We start from the raw sequence: 21,218 nt of genomic DNA, 5'->3' as shown, positions 1-21,218 counted from the left end.
CAAACTTGAGGCACAAGAGATGATATGATGATACCAATATGATACGGTATGTATGCAATGGGAGGTGTAGATCACTAATGTGCACAAGTAACGTTGTCGGCAATACTCAAAGGCTAGTCTCGATAGGCAAGTGACGCAAAATGGGCTATGGGTTAACAATGCAATTGCAAGGGAAAATACAATGGAGGGATACCACGATACCAAGATGATATGGAGGTTACCGTCCGTGTCGATGATGAGTGGCGGTGATCTTGATGGAGATACCAAGATGATGGAGACTCATCCCTAACTAGCTGAAACACCTTAGGAAACAGAAAAACAGCAAACTCAAAATCTCAAATGTCAAATGGTGGTAGCGGGATGCGGTGGTGGTTGCGGAAGCTCAAAGGGATTGTGAAAATGCAATGATGGGTTTTGAGACGCAATGCGGGAATGGAGTGTAAGGTGGTGGACTATACACGGTGTCAGAGTTGGATGCACGGTCACTAAGTAGCCGAAACACCTTAGGAGACACAACTCACAACACAAACAAAATTGGGTTAAGTCGGGGTGGTGGAAGTGTATGGTTGGTAAGCCTATGCGGTAGTGGTGGTGGTGGTTGATGAAGAAGCAACCATCCCTAAGTAGCCTAAACACCTTAGGAGACTCGAATCACTACTCAAGCAACCACATATGCAATGTAGAACAAAATCGGTTAGGTTGCGGAAGTCGATGGTGGTGTAGCGGATGATGTGGTAGAAGCCCTAGGCAAAGATGCCAAAATTCACAAAATTTGATGGAGTCAAAAGATGTTGGTGGTATTTTTTTGGTAAGGGGGTGTCAAGAGCTTCTCAACGAGCTAAACAACGCGAAAATCGGACTCCGGATGAATTAGTTATGGCCGAAACAAAATTTCAGCAAATCAGGTTACGGACGTCCGTAAAAGGACGGATGTCCGGGGGCCGGACGTCTGGTCGGGTCGGAAGCACGTAAATTATGCTCGGGTTAGGGGGTTACAGTCCTCCAGTAAGTTGCGGACGTCCGGTCATTCCTGGGGCTCCGGACGTCCGTAAAACGCCAGTCGTCCGGTGGGTCGGGGTCAACGCGAGATGCGAGATCCGGGGCATGATTTTGGGTGGAAAATGGGGATTTTGGGGTCAAAATTGATGAGATTTCATGGATGAAATATCGGGAAACTCGGGGAAATGCTAGATCCACTTGAAACCAAGCAAATCCATGGATCAAATCCAACAAAACTTCGTCAAAACAACAAATCACAAAAAAAATTGGGGCTATTTTTGGGGGGATTTTCGAATTTGGGGAAGAACACAACAAAATTAGGCTAGAAAACAACGAGGGGAGGCTCCGAAATCGTGATCAACGTGGCTCATGATACCAATATGATGTAGGGTGGAACCCTATGTGGCTGATCTTTCACGAAAGAAGCGGATTCCAACTAAGAACACGAAGAACACGGGGAAGAACGGAGGGAAATCACAAGGGGAAACACTCAAGAACAAGTCCAATAACACATCCACTAGACAATCAAACACACAAGATCCACAAGGTACATGAACAACAAAGGGAAAGATACAAGGTAAGGTTCATCTCCATGAGGAGGTCTTGAAGGGGCCACCCAAGAGGGGGTCTTGAATCCAACGTGGATCTTCTCCGAAGAGGTGTCGGTCCCTCGCAATGGAGTAGATCCGGATGGATGAGCGAAGCTCTATCTCACATATGAGCTAACACAACGCTAACCCTAGAAAGGAGTTGGAGATGGTCTATTTATAGTATTAGCCACGAATGGGTAAGTGGGAGAGGGGTACAAGGCCAAAGGCCCGTGGTTGCGCACAGGCAGGTACCGGACGAGCGGTGGGGGTCAGACGTCCGGTGGCTCAGGACAGTCCGGACGTCCGGCATGTGTCGGATATCCGTTGATTCTTCTCGGGTGTTGATGGAGTCCTGGATTAGGGGGTATCCAGACAGCCGGATTATATCCATTGGCCGAACTGTTGGACTATGAAGATACAAGATTGAAGACTTCATCCCGTGTCCGGATGGGACTCTCCTTGGCATGGAAGGCAAGCTTGGCAGTATGGATATGTAGATATGCTTCCTTGTAACCGACTCTGTGTAACCCTAGCCCCCTCCGGTGTCTATATAAACTGGAGGGTTTAGTCCGTAGGACCAACAACACACAATCATACCATAGGCTAGCTTCTAGGGTTTAGCCTCTTCGTTCTCGTGGTAGATCAGCTCTTGTACTACTCATATTATCAAGAACAATCAAGCAGGACGTAGGGTATTACCTCCATCAAGAGGGCCCGAACCTGGGTAAAACATCGTGTCCCCTGTCTCCTGTTACCATCCGCCTAGACGCACAGTTCGGGACCCCCTACCCGAGATCCGCCGATTTTGACACCGACATTGGTGCTTTCATTGAGAGTTCCACTGTGCCGTCACCGTAAGGAAGGATGCCTCGTCTCGTTGTTAAAAACAACATTACCACCGGGGGAGCCCTGGCTGTTGGCCAAACTCTCCGGCTAGGCGGTTTCATCATGACCGCCCGTTCGGCTGCTACACCGACGATGACTTCTCGGGTCATCGAAAACAGCCTCCACGTCGGCTCGGAATTTGCCGAGCAGATGGATCCAATGGAGCTCTCATCCCTAAACGAGCTCTTGGATCGCATCACCGCCTTGGGAGTCGCTATGGACTATGATCGGATTGGGCTTAAACCTGATCAAAGGGAGATTAACTCTCCACCAGTCACCCATCATATTACGGTGGTGGAGGAACAATGCGGCGATTCTTCCTCTATCTTGAGGACTAACTATGTCCGGATTCCTGAGCTCTCCGAGCCGGATACCTTTTTACGGGAGGACATCACCCAAGCCCTGAACCTAGAGTCAGGCGTCGGGCCAGACTTATTGGGCAACATCCCGGAACCCGAACTTCCAAGGTTGGAAACTCCTCGGCCCCTGGGTCTCAGATCGGGTAAGGGTTCGGACTCAAATCCACCCACCCACCCAAACATAAACGATCTTTCACACATCAGGCAAGCGCCCCAGGAAACAGTACATCATTATTGGGCCAGATTCCTCCTTGTGATGAACAAGGTTAAGGACTGTCGCGAGGAAGACGCAGTCTCATTTTTCCGCAATAACTGCACGAACAAGGGAATCCTTAACGCCATAAGTCGCTGTGGCATATCACGCTTCGCTGACTTGGCGCCCATAGTACGAAAGTACTGTGCGATGGAAAGCGCCTGGAAAACCGAAACAAAATTTTGGGATAATCCGGCTCCAAATATACACCAAGTCTGAAGTAAAAGGGTGCACTATCATAAGACACCCGAGTTAATTACAAAGAAGCAAAAACTCTCTACAGGGCGTGGAACCGTATTGGAGGGATGGCACAACGGACCCTGCAAAATTCATAGTACAGCGGATACCATACCAACACACAGCCTTAGAGCATATTGGGTACTCCGGCAGGTGGCCAAAAGTGGTGAGGATCTTCTCATCCCAGATGCCACAGAGTACCATCCTGGGGATAACAATACGGTATTAACAGTCTTTGAAACCTTCGCACCAAATAATAGGCGCAAGCGAACACTCCACAGCCTTGCCAAAATCTGCCACGTGGCAGCAATAAATCCATGGAGTAACAGGCTATTACCTTCAATGCCAGTGACAAACCTAAATTCCGAACAGCCCGAGCACCAGCTGCACTGGTCCTCAGTCCAATTGTGGACGGCTTTCGACTCACCAAAGTACTCATGGACGGCAGCAGTGGATTAAACCTCATCTATGAGGAAACTCTTCAAAAAATGGAAATAGACTGGAACCGCATTGAACAAAGCAGCACAACCTTCAGAGGAATCATCCCCAGTCGGGAAGCACGCTGTGCTAGGAAAATCACACTAGATGTGGTATTCGGCACGCTGGAGAACTATAGGTCTGAAGAAATTACATTGCAAGTGGCCCCGTTCAGTAGCGGATACCACGCCCTTTTAGGGCAGGAGGCATTCACGATCTTCCAAGCCATACCCCATTACGGGTACATGAAGATCAAAATGCCCGGGCCCAACGGAATCTCACTCTCGCTAGTGATTCGGACACAGCACTCCGCGCCGAAAACAAAACAGCCACATTGGCCCTCGAGGCATTATCCGAAGCCCTCTCGGTCGAGGAATTAACTGCGCTACGCTCCAAAGTGGACAGGGATGACGTGATACTTGACAAGAGATCCAAGTCCACCTCTTTTAAAGCAGCGGTTGAAATAGTCAAATTCCAAGTCCACCCAACGGACCCTACAAAAACAACCTCCATCGGGGCACAGTTAAACCCCGCCGTGGACTCCGCGCTACGAGAGTTCCTGCATGAGAATTGGGGCATATTCGCCTGGCACCCCTCAGACATGCCAGGAATCCCACGCAGGTTGGTCGAGCACAGCCTTAATATTCTAAAGGGATTCAAGCCGGTCAAGCAGACTCTTCGGCGTTTCTCTGAACCTAAGGGACAAGCTATGGGAGAGGAACTAGCCAAGTTATTGGAGGCCGGATTCATTAGAGAAATAAAAGACCCGGACTGGCTAGCAAACCTGGTGATGGTACCAAAGAAGGACAAATCCTAGCGCCTATGTGTCGATTTCAAGGACCTCAACAAGGCTTGCCCAAAGGATCCCTTCCCCCTCCCCCGCATCGATCAAATTATCGATGCTACCACAGGACACGATTCATTGTGTTTCCTTGATGCATACTCCGGCTACCACCAAATCAAGATGGCGGAGTCCGACCAAGCCGCAACGGAATTTTTCACACCATACGGCCCCTTCTGTTTCAACACAATGCCTTTTGGGCTCAAAAACGACGGCGCAACATATCAGCGCATGATTCAGACATGTCTGGAGAAACAGATCGGCAAAACAGTAGAGGTATACATAGATGATGTGGTCGTCAAAACCAAACACATCGACTCTCTAATAGACGACTTGAGGCTCACATTCTACAACCTCCGAACATACGACATCAAGCTCAATCCGGAAAAATGCATTTTCGGTGTACCAGTCGGAAAGCTCCTGGGTTTCATTGTCTCCAGTAGAGGAATTGAAGCAAATCCGGCCGAAATCCGAGCTCTATCACAGTTGGCTATCCCAACGGACCTCAAACAAATCCAGAAATTAACTGGATGTGTGGCGTCTCTAAGCCACTTTATCTCCTGCTTAGGAGAAAAGGCATTACCCCTTTATCGCCTCCTTCGGTGCACCGAACACTTCGAGTGGACGGACGCTGCCATAGCCGGATTGGAAGAAATAAAAGCCATACTGGCAACCAACCCAATCTTGGCCGCGCCAAACATCGGCGAACCAATGTTGTTGTACATTGTGGCAAGTCATCAGGTTGTAAGCGCAGTGCTCGTCGTCGAACGAGAAATGGACGGACATAAATTCCCCCTTCAAAAGCCGGTATATTATGTATCCACTGTCCTCACTCCATGCAAATCACGGTACCCACATTATCAAAAGATAGCCTATGCGGTATTCATGGCATCCCGGAAGCTGCGACACTACTTTCAAGAGTGTTCAATTATAGTAGCCTCGGAAGTGCCACTTAATGATATTATAAACAACCGCGATGCCACGGGCCGGATTGCCAAATGGGCCATTGAGCTCCTCCCATTCGACATAACATACAAACCCCGGCGAGCCATTAAATAGCAAGTATTGGCCGACTTTGTCGTCGAATGGACGGAAGCCGAACTCCCTAAAGAGTACGCCGCATACTCCAATTGGATCATGCACTTCGACGGCTCCAAAATGCTGGCTGGTCTGGGGGCTAGCGTCGTCCTGACGTCCCCAACCGGAAATACAGTTCAATACGTACTACAGATACTGTATACAGACTCCAACAATGCAGCCAAATACGAAGCCCTGTTACATGGTCTTCGGATGGCAGTTTCCATGGGCATTGAACGCCTGGAGGTGTGTGGCGATTCAAACCTCGCAATATCCCAAATAAATGGAGACTTGGATGCCAAGGATCCTAAGATGGCGGCATATCGCAACGCTGTCCAAAAGATGTCAGCTCGGTTAGAGGGGCTCGAATTTCACCATGCGGCTCGGGAAAACAATCAGGTGGCGGATATCCTCACCCGCATCAGCGCAAAACGTGATGCGGTCCCCCCAACATCTTTTTGGAGAAGTTGTTTAAGCCATCCGTGGTATGGGAAGGGGACACCGGTAACAATAGTCCGGACCCGGCCAAAATGCCCGATACCGAACACTCTGACATAATCGGAGGCTCTGCCACCGAAATAACACCTTCAGCCCACGTAATAATGGCCATCATCGCCCCGTGGACAGAACCATTCCTGGCCTACCTAACTAGGCAGGAACTTTCCGGGGACCAAAATGAGGCATGCTGCATAGTGCGGCGATCTAAAGCCTACAGGGTCCACGAGGGAGAGAGCTGTATAAAAAAAGCACTACCGGAGTCCTTCAAAGGCGCATCTCCGAAGAGGAAGGGCGGAAGCTTTTGGCAGAAATTCACGCCGGACTCGATGGCCACCACGCCGCATAATTCATGACTCACCTCGAGTGCGCATGTACGAAGAAAGAGAAGCCGAGCTCGATCGGCAGGACAGTCTGGACACCCTGGAGGAGGAGCGCGACGTGGCAAAAGCCCGTTCCGCATTCTATCAGCAATAGGCTCACAGATACCAAAGCAGAGAAGTACGGGCCAAAACTTATAACGTTGGCGAGCTAGTTCTACACCTGCCGGAGAAGAAAAAGACCAAGCTCGAGCCCAAATGGGAACGTCCCTTCATTATTGACCAAGTTCTGACCGGTGGAGCGTACCGTCTGCGGGATGCATCGAATAGTCGACTTGAGCCGAACCCATGGAACGCAGCCAGGCTCCGAAGATTCTACGCCCAGTGCCGGACTCTATGTTCGTCTCCTTCCTCTGTCCATTTTTTGCATATACATTATCTGTCTTTTTTATCTTCCTTTCTTTTATTCTTTCTCAAGGCCTTCAAGGGCCAACTTGTGCCTTGCTTGCACACTATTGACGCGCTAACCGCGCTCATTATACCTGGGGGCTTTTTACACAGAAGCTTAATTATTTATCTGGGCTTCGTGCCCCGCACATGTGTTATTCTTCCGCATGTACATTTTCTTCACCATTATATGCATCGATATGACTTAAGTTTTGGCCAAGCTGGGTTGCCTGGCTCTTGTATTTATGCCCTACGTTCCCGTTAATTCGGCTAGGGCATAAGGGGAGCACCTCTGCGATTGTTACTGCCGGGTCAGCCGGATGTGTACCTCAGACTGAGTGAAGCCAAAAGCTAGCGTTCTTAAGGGAATATTCGGTCGGTGAACAAAAGATGATTTTTATTTATTTTCCATATGTGTCCCCAGATGTTTTTGCCTGCGTCCCCTCTCGCAGTCCGGACATGCACTTTAGGGCATGCGTACCCAGGGAAAGGAACCCTTAACGGAACTATTCTCCCTGGAAGATGTTTCTTACTACCCATGTAATATAACATAAATAGTTGGGTACTTGTCTGTTCAAGCACTAATGACCCCTACGCCTGGTTTCCACGCATACCCCGGTTCTTATATAACTGAGCGGGTATTCGAATACACTCCGGACTATCAGGTCCCGAGGTTGAAGCGAAAAGGTCCGCCATAACAAATGATTTACAATCCGGCTAGAAGGCATTATACATGTCACTTTAATTACATAGTCATGTAGACTGACTAAATTCCTCTTCTATACCATCCAACAGGCTGTCTAGCCTACAATCCTGTTGGGAATACTTTGCGGCTAATTCTACTTACCCATACACTAAGCTAACGGGGATCTCTTTCCCATCGGGCCCCATAGGTCCGACCTCGGCCATGTGGTTTGGGTCAGCCTTGGTATACCGCGTCTTCACCATGGCCCAGGCTTCCCTGGCACCTTGATGGCAGGCCGATATCTTCCATAATCAGAAGCGCCGCCGTGCTCCCTTGAGCTTCTCCGCAAGCTCTCCAATGCCTGCTGGCAGGGAGACGGATGGACACAAGGCCTGGGCAATACCATGCATCACCTGCCGAACGTGTTCGTGCAGTTGTGAGAGCTCGGGTAGAAGATCACCCGCAGACCCGGGCATCTCCTCCGCGGGACGACCCGTCAGCATACCTGCAGACATAACTCTGTTAGTCGGCTTCTCCGCCGCACTCTTTTAAGGGTTCGTCAAGCACTTACTGAAAATGCCGTGTCGAAGCCGCTTATTCTCCTCATGGAGTCCGCAAGCTGGGCTCGAACATCTTTCATTTCCATGCTCAGCTTGGTATTGGCGTCTTGGAGATTGTTTTTCTCCTGCATGACCTTAGTCAGCACGCGTTCGCCAGCCTTTAGCTGCCGTACGACATGCTGGTCCTCCGGAGTCATCTGCAATGTCTATTGTTAGATCTGCAGCCATGCCGCACACTATATGGTACCTATCATTCTTTGAAACAAATGTTACCAGCTAGGGACTTTTCAGGTTCCTTCATTGCGGCAACGGCGGCCCGAAGTTGGGTCTTGCATTCCTCCAGCGCCTGTGATAGACGAGTATTCTTCTCTGTAAGAACCTACACAAAAAATGATCCTTAAATCAGTTGTGCCAACAGTTTCAAGTCTCAGGGGCTACTGATATATATACTCATCAAATTTTCTTACCCGTACATCCTTTACATACTGGTCCGTGGCTCTAGCTAGACCATTTTGAGCAGCACGGATGTACGCATCTCCCGAGTTGAATGCATCAAACGCCTCTTGGGAGAAACAAGCGTCATGGAGTACGGCTCGGCGATGCCTGTGATACATGGCGCTCTCCACTTCGGAATTCGTAGAGGATATCTTATCCGCATCCTCTGTAGAAGGAGCATCTGGCGTGTACCTCGTGTTAGCTTCCGCCTCTGTGTCCGGCCCTGGAGCCTGACTGGTAGAGGCGTGATCGGCGACCTCTCCGGATATTGTCCAGCGAGCGTTCTTCCTTCTAGGAAACACGGGTGTTATTATGTTTTTAAAGACGACAACCACGGAGTGAGGTGTTGCATCATACCTCTGCGCTGGCGTCTCCGTCCAGACCACCTTCCTTTTTAGCCTATCCGGCTTTGAAACCCCTTGTTGGGGAGTCGCCGCGGGCTCGGCATGGCGTCCCGAGGGCCTTCCCTATAAAACACCGTTTGTATACGGTAGGTGAAGTGCATAAAAGGAAATCCTTTTCAAAGGTTGGGACTCCGGTCTCATTTACCTGCGAGGCTGGGAGTAGCCCAGGGTAGTCGGCTATAATGGCCACCATGGCGTCATCACAGCTTAGCTGATAGAAAATCCTATCAATCAGCTCCACGAATATGTCCGGATCCTCTTTCAGGCCGGGGTCGAGGACCCGCTCAGGATCCCCCGGTTGTGGAGGTGGGCTATTGATCTCCCCTACCGCCTTACACAGTTCCTGCGATGAAACGGCAAGGTAAATATTTATCACGAAAACAAGGGTAGGATGGAAGTAAAAAGAGCGGAAGCTCACCCAGCTTCGAGGGTTGTTCATAGAGAATCCATCCCGTGGCTTGATGCGGAGGAACTCCTCTTCTTCCCCCTTATACAGATTGGATAGAATTTTTGCTAGAGAAGCAACTGAGTCCGGTCCCTTGCACCCGCAGCGAGTGGCATCATCTTCCCCGTTGAAGTGCCACATGGGGTGGCCTCGATATTGAACTGGCTGCACCCCCCGCATAATGCATATTGTCATAACCTCGGTTATGGTCAGTCCTGATTTGGCCTGCAACTTTATCCGGCCCATCAGATAAAATACGTCTCTATCATCTTCCTCTTGTGGGCTCCGTGGGCGCCAGCTTAGGCGTTTCTTCAAAGCGGCGTTGTCGAACTCAGGAAGACCAATCCGGATAGGATCCGGGAGAGGAACATCCTCCATATAAAACCACTCCGAAGGCCAGTCCTCTAACGTCTTCTTCGGGGTACCGGATAGGTATCCAGTCCCAGCGATGCGCCATACTTCGGCTCCGCCCGCTTGATATATTGATCGCCTCTGTGTACAGGGCACAAGGCAGAACAACTTCTTCCACAGTGCGAAATGACCTTCGCAACCCAGAAACAGCTCGCAAAGGGCTACGTAACCAGCGATGTGCAGTATGGAGGCAGGGGTGAGGTTGTGCAACTAGAGGCCGTAGAACTCCAGGAGCCCTTGGAGAAATTGATGGATTGGAAATCCGAGTCCCCTTAACAAATAAGGGACAAGGCATACCTGCTCTCCCTTAGAGGGGTTGGGAAAGCTCTCCGCTTGCTCCCCGCCATTATAGGTGGCGAGCCCGGCTCGAACCGGACCATATACGCTGGAGGGAGGAATCCCTGGGTCTGTAGCTTCACTAATTGGCTATGCGGGACAGAACACTTCTCCCAGTCTCCGGGCTTGGGGCTGCGGGAGCGAGAGGAGGAGCTGCGCTGGCCGGCCATGTTGGGATGGATTTTTTCGGGCGCGCTCTGATGAATGCTCGCTGAGGGAGGATGGTGTGGTTTGGATCTGAGGATCCTCGTCTCTTTTATAGACAGTTCATTCACATAGATGGGGTGGTAAATGTAAAAACACCCTGGCTACTCACATTCGCTCGACACGTGGAAGATGGCCGTTATTGGACGCAGAAGCCAAGAAGCGCAACATTTACGAGAAGTCGGACACTTGCAATGCCGAAGACAATCTGCGCGCCGGACTCATCGTCATTGAAGCCTGGTTCGGGGGCTACTAAGGGAGTCCTGGATTAGGGGGTATCCGGACAGTCGGGCTATATCCTTTGGCCGGACTGTTGGACTATGAAGATACAAGATTGAAGACTTCATCCCGTGTCCGGATGGGACTCTCCTTGGTGTGGAAGGCAAGCTTGGCAGTACGGATATGTAGATCTCCTTCCTTGTAACCGACTCTGTGTAACCCTAGCCCCCTCCGGTGTCTATATAAACTGGAGGGTTTAGTCCGTAGGACCAACAACACACAATTATACCATAGGCTAGCTTCTAGGGTTTAGCCTCTTCGATCTCGTGGTAGATCAACTCTTGTACTACTCATATTATCAAGAACAATCAAGCAGGACGTAGGGTATTACCTCCATCAAGAGGGCCCGAAAATGGGTAAAACATCGTGTCCCCAGTCTCATGTTACCATCCGCCTAGACGCACAGTTCGGGACCCCCTACCTGAGATCCGTCGGTTTTGACACCGGCAGGTGTAGTGGCATCGGTCGTCCGGTCGGCGCCGGTCGTCCGGGAGCTGGGACTCGTCGGACGTCCGGTATTCGTCGAACGTCCGGCCGCTATAGTACTCGTCGCCTGGAGTTCTTCTGGCCGTCTGGGCTGTGTCAGGTACCGGATGTCCGGTGGCGTCCGGACGTCCGGTGGCTGTAGCTTGTAGCAGCTCTGCTTCTTCCGTCTTCTCTTCCATGCTTCCGTCGCGGATGGTGTAGGTGTTCCTTGGCGCTTGCACTCCTCCTCATCGTCCGTAGTGTTCCGACAATACCTATGCATGCACACGAGAGGGGTGTCAAGTAGCATACCATCCTCAAAGGGGTCAAGTGACCACGTGTAAAGGAGATGATTCACCTTTGTGTATGTGAAGTAGATGTCGCACGTGTCACTTGCCAAACGGACTCTTGACATGATGATGTCCATAGGATGCTCCGCATCGTAGGTGGTGGCGGATATGGACTCGGATTGGCGGTGAATATGTGGTGGTGGTGGTCTATGGCAGCGGCGATGAAGTTGGTGCGGTGGTGGTATATGGCAGTAGCGATGATGATGATGCGGTGGTGATATATATGGCAGCGGCGACGTGAAAACCAGTGAACAGAACTCGAAACTCTAAAGGACTAGACGAGGACATCAATACCATTGTTACACCCACAACCCCTACTGTTATACATACTGGACCAATGACTAGAGCTCGCGCACACCAATTAAATTATCAGGTACTTTCATTTCTTGGTAATGATTCTAATGTTCATGAGAATATGATGCTGCCTAAATTGGATACATTTGTTTTGCTTACAAATGAAGGGCCTAGCTTGGAGAAGGATGAACATTGGAGCAAGAACAAGCATGGACATGATGGCATGCGCAAGGGAAGCAAAACCAGAGTTTCAAGTGATGATATCAGGACTTTGAAGCCGCCATAATGAGTGCACGAAGCCTTGGACGAAATATACAAGATGCCACTTCATAATTTTTGTCCAGAGGCTATTCTAGGTGCCGCGTCACCTTATTATTGGGCCAGGCCCATGTATTTTCGAAATACTTAAGTATATGCTATTTTTAGAGTTCGTATGTGTGGGGAAACAAGAGTTAGGGTTGGTTTCGGACCCCTCCTCCAAGGGCCATGAAATTCCCCCTCTTCCTCCATATATACAACCCTTAGGGCATCGTTTAGTCTTTGGGTTTTGTTTAGATCAAAAGTTCGCCATGGATGCAACTTCGCGTGCTTCATTTGTGTTCAACGACCAGACCAAGACGTCACAGAACCCCACCTTGATCAATAAAGCTTTCATCTTATATTCGCAATATCCAGATTGCAATCTCAGTTTCTTGCTTGTTCTTCGTTTGCTCGCAGGAAACAGACCCTCGTGGTCAGGTTGATCGTGCTCCGGCGTGGTCAATAACCCTCGGAAGTTGGTTTAGCGATCGCTAAGGCACGCCGTCTCGCACGTTCGTAGTCGGATCGTCAAGGTCGACTCCCACAGAAAACGATAGCCACCATCTCATCGAAACATCGGGACACCTTCGCCTCTATCAAGTGGTATCAGATTTTCAGGTTGCTCGGTTTTTTTGTAGTTTCGATCGAGTCTGTTCTTCATACCTATAATCCATGAAAAAGCCAAAAAAAATAGGGTTAGTTCATCCTATCCGAACCAATATGAGCCTTCGCATAATCTTTTCTATATTTGCATTGTTGAATTTGCGGTTGCATCGTCGTGTCAAGTTGTTGGTCTTAGCATCTAGTCCTTTAGAGTTTTGAATTCTGTTCACATGTTCTCACGTCGCCGCTGCCACATATATCACCACCGCATCATCATCATCGATGTTGTCGTATACCACCACCGCACCAACTTCATCGCCGCTGCCATATACCACCACCACATATTCACCGCCAATCCGAGTCCATATCCGCCACGACCTATCCGCCGCCATCTTGCCAACCCGAGTTCCACTAGATTCATCGCCGCCACCAGTCCGAGTTCCACCAGATTCATCTCGGCCACCAGTCCGAGTCCAGTATTTTGTTACTCTGTTTTGGATTTCCAGATCATGCCATACTCCGACTCGTGACAGAGTAGGACTCTAGAACTTTCGTGCTACCCGCAGTAGAAAAATAGTCCTAAACTCAAAAAAACTAAGTCTGGAAAATTCTGGCTAGGCAGTTTTTAGACCGTTTGTAGACTTTATCGAAAAAAATTGTTGCGGAGCAAAAAAAGAAAAAAAAGTGCAAAAAAGTGAAAAAAAAAGAAGAAGAAAAATCAGAGTGTGTTCCTCCCTTGTTTACGTGCAGCGTCGTGATTTTGTTAGTGTTCTAGGCTCGCGTCTCTAGCACGGTCTAGCCTAGGACCAGCACAGTATCGTCGTTGAGCATTTATTCAACTTTGTATCTCTGAATTGATTATTGCTGACCCTTTTTGCTACCATATTATAAGCCTTCCTAGCTTCACATACATCTACGTCGTGCGTTTGACTCTCCCTGGTAATCGCTCTATCCAAGCTTTGAGAATTTTGACTACGACGGTTGCCGATCACCGCCTGCTGTTGGGTAAGAACTGGTAAGAATTGAGATTTTCTTGACAGATTTGTGACACCCACCACCTCCTGCTGCTGGGTAAGAACTGCTAACCATGGCAGGATCACAAGCCGATGAGACTGACTAGGAGAACATGACGAATAAGGAGTTGCATGATAAATTTCAGCAAATGATGAGTGGACAGGTGCAAGATGTGCTAAACAGATTTGAAGAGGCCATGGAGAAGATAGATGGCATGGAGAAGACGTTCGAAGCTCGATAACAAGTTTAATGAATTGCTCGCGCGTCTTCCACCACCACCATCAACAACAACAACAACAACGACGACTACCTCCACGTCGCGAAACAGCCCTCCGCCGAGCGAGCCGTGTCCCTCTTGCGCCTGGCCAAACTGTTGGTGCTGCTGTTGATACTTCTGTGGCTCCTGCTGCTGATGCGGAGGAGGAGGATTATGCGGGAGATTATGAGGATGAGGTTGATCAAAATCAGAAGTACGTGCAACCACCAGCACCACAACCACCAGGTTGTCCACATGCAAATAATGGCAATGGTAGGGCTCCCCCTCAGGTACGAGATCATGACCATCTCCCTAAACTGAAATTGAATATTCCACCATTTGAGGGTAGATATGTTCTTGAAATATATCTTACTTGGGAGTTAGAAACTCGACAACGATTTACATGTTTGCAATATCGTGAGGAGAGACGTGTTCCTGTTGTTGTTTGTGCTTTCACTAGCTTTGCATGTGTTTGGTGGCCTGAACATTGTAGATTATATCCTATTCCAGCTACTTGGGCTGCTTTGGAAACTGTTATGCGTACTCGTTGGGTTCCACCATATTATCAACGTGAATTAATTCAAAAATTGCAGCGTTTAAGACAAGGAAAAAAATTCTGTAGAAGAATATTATCAGGAATTACGAACTGGCAGTATTCTTGAGGAGAACTTGCAGCATTTACGAACTGAGCTATGCTTGCACGTTTTATGGGTGGATTAAATAGAGAGATTCGGACCATTCTAGAGTATAATAAGAAGTATAATAATATCACTCGTTTATTCCATCTTGCTTGTAAAGCTGAGCGTGAAGTGCAGGATCGACACGCATTGGCGCGAACTAACTTTTCTGCAGGTTGATCTTCATCATGGAGACCACGTGCATCCTCTACTTCCACTACACCAGCACCTACATCAGATGCCACCTCCAGCCGTGATACAAGAAAGCAGGCACAACCACCACTATCTGCCAAGAGCACACCTGCCGGGCCTGCGCAGAGATCTTCTTCCATGGCATCAACAGGGCACACAAGTGATATTATTTGTCGTCGTTGTGAGGGCAGAGGACATTTTGCGAGAGAATGCAAATCTCAGCGTGTGATGATTTCTACTGAGGATGGTGGGTATGAGTCCGCTAGTGACTATGATGAAGATACTTTGGCTCTTGTTACACCCACAGCCCCTGCTGTTATACATACTATACCAATTACTAGAGCTCGCGCACGCCAATTAAATTATTAGGTACTTTCGTTTCTTGGTAATGATTCTAATGTACAGGAGAATATGATGTTGCCTAAATTGGATACATTTGTTTTTCTTATAAATGAAGGGCCTAGCTTGGAGAAGGATGAATACTGGAGAAAGAACAAGCATGGAGGTGATGGCATGCGCAAGGGAAATAAGACCGGAGTTTCAAGTGATGATTTCAGGACTTTGAAGCCACCATAATGAGTGCACGAAGCCTTGGACGAAATATACAAGATGCCTCTTCCATCTTCGGAGAAGGTTAATAACCCCTCGGAAGTTGGTGCGGCGATTGCTAAGATCCAGATTGCAATCTAAGTTTCTTGCTTGTTCTTCGTTTGCTCACAAGAAACAGACCCTCGTGGTCAGGTTGATCGTGCTCCGGTGTGGTCAATAACCCCTCGGAAGTTGGTTTAGCGATTGTCAAGGCGCGATTGTTGCCTCTTCCATCTTCGGAGAAGGTTAATTTTGATGCTAAAGAACGTGTTGAATTGATTTTAAAAATGCATGAGTTAACTAAGGAAAACAATGAGCATATGAATGCTAAATATAAACTTGCTGGAGATAAGGGTAGAAAACATGTTGTGTTTGCACCTGGAGATCTTGTTTGGTTACATTTGCATGAGGATAGATTTCCTAATTTGCGCAAATGAAAGCTAATGCCATGTCCTGATGGTCCTTTTAAGGTGTTAGAGAAAATAAATGATAATGCATATAAACTTGAGATGCCTGCAGATTTTGGGGTTAGTCCCACTTTTAACATTGCAGATTTGAAGCCTTATTTGGGTGAGGAAGATGAGCTTCCATCGAGGATGACTTCATTTCAAGAAGGGGAGGATGATGAGGACATCAATACCATTGTTACACCCACAGCCCCTGCTGTTATACATACTGGACCAATTACTAGAGCTCGCGCACGCCAATTAAATTATCAGGTACTTTCGTTTCTTGGTAATGATTCTAATGTTAATGAGAATATGATGCTGCCTAAATTGGATACATTTGTTTTTCTTACAAATGAAGTGCCTAGCTTGGAGAAGGATGAACATTGGAGCAAGAACAAGCATGGACATGATGGCATGCGCAAGGGAAACAAGACCGGAGTTTCAAGTGATGATTTCGGGAATTTGAAACCACCATAATGAGTGCACGAAGCCTTGGACAAAATATACACGATGCCACTTCATAATTTTCATCCAGAGGCTATTCTAGGTGATGTGTCACCTTATTATTGGGCCAGGCCCATGTATTTTTGAAATACTTAAGTATAGGCTGTTTTTAGAGTCTGTATGTGTGGGGAAACAAGAGTTAGGGTTGGTTTCGGACCCCTCCTCCAAGGGCCACGAAATTCCCCCCTCTTCCTCCATATATACAGCCCTTAGGGCATCGTTTAGACTTTGGGGTTTTTTTCAGATCAAAAGTTCGCCATAGCTGCAACTTCGCGTACTTCGTTTGTGTTCAACGACCAGACCAAGACGTCACAGAACCCATCTTGATCAATAAAGCTTTCATCTTATATTCGCAGTCACAGAACCCCATCTTGATCAATAAAGCTTTCATCTTATATTTGCAATATCCAGATTGCAATCTCAGTTTCTTGCTTGTTCTTCGTTTGCTCGCATGAAACAGACCCTCGTGCTCAGGTTGATCGTGCTCCGGCGTGGTCAATAACCCCTCGGAAGTTGGTTTAGAGATTGCTAAGGCGTGACATCTCGCACGTTTGTAGTTGGATCGTCAAGGTCGACTCCCACAGAAAACGATAGCCACCATCTCATCAAAACATCGGGACACCTTCGCCTCTATCAAAAGTGGTAGATGATTGTTCGATTGTGTGTTGTTCAATCGGCCGTCACCTCTTGTCTATATAAGAGGAGGATGGACTTCCCATACAAAAAAGGACTTTCTTAGCTGTCCAAATCATCAAAACCTAACAAAACACGGAGTATTCACGACCTACGGACCGGATGTCCGGCTCAAGGCTCCGATGATCCGGCCTAGCCCAGTTTTCTGACAGCACCTCACTGTTTTGGCTCTAGAATCCACATACAACCTCGGATTTGGAAGTTTTTATATGAAAAACAACCGTCTCGACGAGATGCACAACTTTGATGTTGAACACTTTTTTATATGAGGCCATCTTGAGGGTATTTCGGGCCGTTTTCTAAAGTCTGTAGCAGAAAAAGTTGTCCGGACGTCTGGACTTCTACTCGGATTGTCCGGCCTCCACCCGGACCATCCGGGACTGGACCCAGATCATCCGGCTTCATCACAAACCTTTTGTTCTCTTCGAGCTTCAATTTCCCGGATGATCTGGACCCCGGCCTGGATAATCCGGCCAAACATTGCTGCGGCGCATGGTTTTGCCTGTAACTTTTGCATACGACCTCGGATGGGGACGATTTTTATATCAAAATCGTCCGTTTCAACGAGACGAAGAACTTTTCATTTGAAAGTTTTTCTATACAAGGCCATCTTAATTAGGTTACATGCCATTCTTTAATCTGGTGTCAATACGAACATCTCTAAGATTGTCATAACTTTTGCATCTGAGCTCCGTTTTGGACCATCTCCATATCTATTTTGATCATCTTTAAGAGAGCCATCGAATGGTGACATGAACTCATAATTTTAACATCATCTCATTATAGCCTCAAGTCACTCTTTATGATCATGCCATTTTCGAGCGTCAACAGGAGGCCGGCGCCTATGGTCAAGGTAAGGCCCGACCCCCCGTCTTCGTCGACCGGCACCTGCTTCGTCTTGGCCCGATCTTGAGAAAACAACTACTTCTTCTTTGCTGGTGCGGCGCTTGGGCCATTCGAAGCGCCCCCCGCACTTGGCCGCGTGGCCGCCGAGCTCCTGAAGGCGAGCTTGAGGGCCGCGAGCGCGTCCTTGGTATCTCCCACCACGGTGAGGGCACCGCTACTTCCCGGCATCTTCATGAGGTTGTAGTCAGGATGAGTCCCCGCGATGAACTTGGCCAAGGCTGGGTACCCGAAAATGGCGTTGTACGGGAGGTAGATGCGGGCGATGTCGAAGTCGATGAGCTCGGTGCGGTAGTTGTTGCGTGTGCCATAGGTGACGGGGAGGCGGATCTGCCCCAGAGGGCAGGTCGAGCCGTTGATGACTCCAGAGAAAGGCTTGGTGGGGAAGAGCCAACCGTAAGGCACATGAAGCAGGCTGAACGCCTCCACGGAGAGGACGTTGAGGCTAGCGCCGCCGTTGATGAGGGTCCTGGTGACTACCACGTTGTAGATGGTGGGGGTGCAGAGCATAGGGAGTGCGTCGGCGCCGTCCGTGGTCTCGGGGTGGTCCCTCTAGTCACAGGTGAGGTCGGCCTAAGGCGCTACCTAGCCCGGAGGGGCTCCCCGCTACGCGTGAGCAGTGCCCACCCGGCGGAAGAACTTCTTGACGTGGCGGTCTGAGGCCGGTGCTTGTGACCCGCCAAGGATGGCCGCGGCGGCGTGGGGCGCCAGTGCCGCGAAGCGCACGACGAAGAGGCCGAGCAGCTCTTCCCAGGAGGCCACTAAAGACTCCGGCAAGCCAAGGAGCCAGGCACGCGGCATGCCCGTAAGGGCCATGGGGAGCCAATTCGCCATGACCTCGTCGTCACTACACGCTGCCCAGACAGCCTCTGCATATGCCTGGAGGAACCCCGCTGAATCCGTCGTGCCATCGTATCGAGGTGGCATCTCCGGCCTGAACTTTGACGGCCATTGCACCTACCGCAAGGCGGGGGAGAAAACCCGGTGGCCCGCAGTGCTTCCGAACGTGCCCGGCGGCCCGACTAGTGGAGCGACGCCCGCCATGGGAACCGAACAATGACGGCGGGGTACAGCAGATGAGGAGGCGAATCTTTGGCGCACCCCTACCTGGCACGCCAAATGTCGGATTCGAGGCTCCACAGACCCAAGAAAAGTTCAAACTCTGGGGTGCGTACGAAGAACTCAACCTCCCCAGCCAATCTACTCACCGCTCTCACGACCTAGCTCGATGAACGGGAAAGGAAAGGGACACGACAGTTTACCCAGGTTCGGGCCACCTTGCGGTGGCTCCTGCTTTGGGGTGGATTGACCTCATGAGGGGCTGAGGATGAACTAGTACATAGGAAGAACAACCTCAGGAGGTAAGTTCTTGTGTTGGTGTGAGCTAGTGAGGGTTCCGGTTGGATCGCCCCTTCTATGGTGGTGGCTAACCTATATATATAGAGAGAGGCCTCGGTCCTCTCCCCCCAAAATGTAGGCAGGAAGGGATTCCACAACGGCCAAGTTTGTAGGGAGGACAAGAAGTACATCCTATCCTGACAAAAGGTGGTCTTCACCTGCAAAGCTTCTGCTCGTGACGCCATGGTGGGCTCGGCGATGACCTCCGTCCTGCCGCCCTGGCGGTCTTGGTCTTGTAGCATGGGAACGGAAACCTTTGGTTGATTCCTCAGGACTACGCGCCTATGTTTGCCTCCTTAGCACCAAAGAGGAAACTAGTTGCTCTATGCCCGCTGGCGCACGCCTAGCCCTGGTCGTCATGGCTTATGTCACCTCAACCTCATGAGGTGAGCGCCTGCATAGGGATCTCCTCTCCTCGGGAGCCAGCATAGGGAGGTCGCTCCCTCTGAAGGTCTTGGCGTCGTCCGTTACGCGAGGCTTGGCCCCTCGTGAGGGTATTGTCTTTTTTAAGCTGAAGATGGTTTGTACCAGGCCGTTGATGGAGCCATCCGCGGATTGCACGCAGGCAAGTCTGGGTACCCTGGTTCCCAGAACGCCGACAATGTCTGGTTTAGGCCGGCCTAGTGTCGAGGCACCCAATGCGCGGCCGTGTCCCCATCTTGTCCTTGCTGGACTTTAAAATAACACCAAAAAAGCATGGAAAACCCAAAAAAGGCAAAGAACATTTCAAAAAGGCATTGTAGAATAGCTAAAACATAAATTACTTAATTAAATAGTCCACCATCGTCACGGCCCATGCATGGTACATAAGATGAAATTAAAAAACATAAAAACGATAATGCAGGTGTCCCATGTGTCGCAGAAGCCGTCGCCGCCGATGTTGATGTCGTCGCAGCCGCTGTCTTCAGGTGCCACCATCCTTGTTGTCGCTTGTCAGGTCGATGTAGGGGGGCGCCCAGAGGTGGGGCGGCGACCCCCAGAATGGATCGGGCCCGTGCTGTGTAGGCGGTGGTGGTGACCACAGCACCATGCACGCTCCGTGGGCTCCTCCTTCACCTCCTGCTTGACGTCCAATTCCGCATGTACACGTCTCCAGAGGCTGACAGCTCGAGCATCTACTGCAAGCCCTCCCACTCCTCATCCCGTTGACGGATGTACCCCCGCTCGGAGTCCTCCATGACGGCCTGCAGGAGCCGCTCCTCCTCCTCGACCGTCATGGCGGGAGGCTGTGGGGGTGGCGGCGACGGGGAGGGAGACGTCGTCGGCGTCAGGCCACGCACTCTTGGTGGGCTCGGTGCGCGCACACTGGGTGCACTCTGGGACACACGGGGTAGGCTACAACCACGGCCGACAAAAAAGGTTTGTCGATGCATGTCGTGCTCGTCCCGAACCATGTGTCCCAGAGGGGCGAGTCGACGTCATACCTGCGGTCGGTGAGGAGCTGACGCGGAATCCTGGCGCGATGACGGGCGATCTCCTGGAGGCAGGCACGGCCGCTCGCCAAGACAGGGGGAATGGGCACCCGATCTGGGCTCAGATGCCACCCATTGGGAAGGTGGGCATCTGACCACGGCAGCGGGAGCCGGTCTCCCAGTACCGGCGGCAGACTTTGACCTTCACGTACGGCCTGTAGCCTGGCATGGCCGCCGGAGGGGAGATGGAGAATGATGCCAGCAAGGTGGAGTGGCTGGCCGCACTTCCAGACGAGGCAGATGACGACCATGCCTCCTGGT

The sequence above is a fragment of the Triticum urartu genome, chromosome 3 (assembly GCF_003073215.2).
Source record: "Triticum urartu cultivar G1812 chromosome 3, Tu2.1, whole genome shotgun sequence".
Lineage (NCBI taxonomy): Eukaryota > Viridiplantae > Streptophyta > Magnoliopsida > Poales > Poaceae > Triticum > Triticum urartu.
This window is presented reverse-complemented; position numbering follows the sequence as displayed.